The 744-nt window shown below is 34.9% G+C and overlaps 1 long non-coding RNA gene across 1 annotated transcript in view; it reads left to right on the forward strand.

Moving 5' to 3' along the window:
• The window catches only part of LOC115070288, a 17,918-nt gene that overhangs the window by 10,238 nt on the left and 6,936 nt on the right, over positions 1-744 (forward strand). The gene's annotated exons all lie outside the window — the stretch shown is intronic.

The following is a 744-nucleotide window of genomic DNA, read 5'->3' on the forward strand; positions in this document are numbered from 1 at the left end:
TGAAACATTTAAAATTCCTCATGTGTTAAAATATTTGAAGAATACAGTTAAAATGTAATAAACAATTCAAGTCTGATTCTTAGTTCAGATAGGTAACACAACTCCATTTTAAAGACTCTGAGTCTTAAAATAACCCAAATATTGTGGTGAGATACATCATTTGCCATTAGATACACATGACTCAAATTACGAGACCAGTGAGAACTCTCTGTCTCAAAAAACAAGCAAACAGGGGCTGGAGAATTGTCTCAGTGGTTAGGAGCACTGGCTGTTCTTGCAGGGGACCCAGATTCAATTCCAGTAACTCTAGTTCCAGGGGCTCTGATGTCCTCTTCTGGCCTTCACAGGCATTTCATGCATGTGCACTAACATATGGGCAAAACACTCATGTGCATAAAATAAAAATAAATAATTTTTAAAACTTTAAAAAGAACAAGCAAACAAATGAAAAAGGAAGACAGTGTTTGAGAAACGACTGCCTAAATCATCCCCTAGTTCACACACACACACACACACACGCACACACACACGTATCACACACCTTCGTACACATGAACACACACAAATCAACATTAATTTTATGTTTCTTGTAAAAAACAAATCTAGAAAAAGAAGAAATTGGGGAGAAATTTTCCTAACATGATAATCTCTAGAGAAAAACTTCAAACTAAAATTATATAAGGATGAAAGACTGAATACATATTCTGAGAGGTCAAAATAAAAGCAAAGATACCCGTTTTTATC

Source organism: Nannospalax galili, unplaced genomic scaffold (genome assembly GCF_000622305.1).
Source record: "Nannospalax galili isolate Female #2095 unplaced genomic scaffold, S.galili_v1.0 scaffold450, whole genome shotgun sequence".
Classification (NCBI taxonomy): domain Eukaryota; kingdom Metazoa; phylum Chordata; class Mammalia; order Rodentia; family Spalacidae; genus Nannospalax; species Nannospalax galili.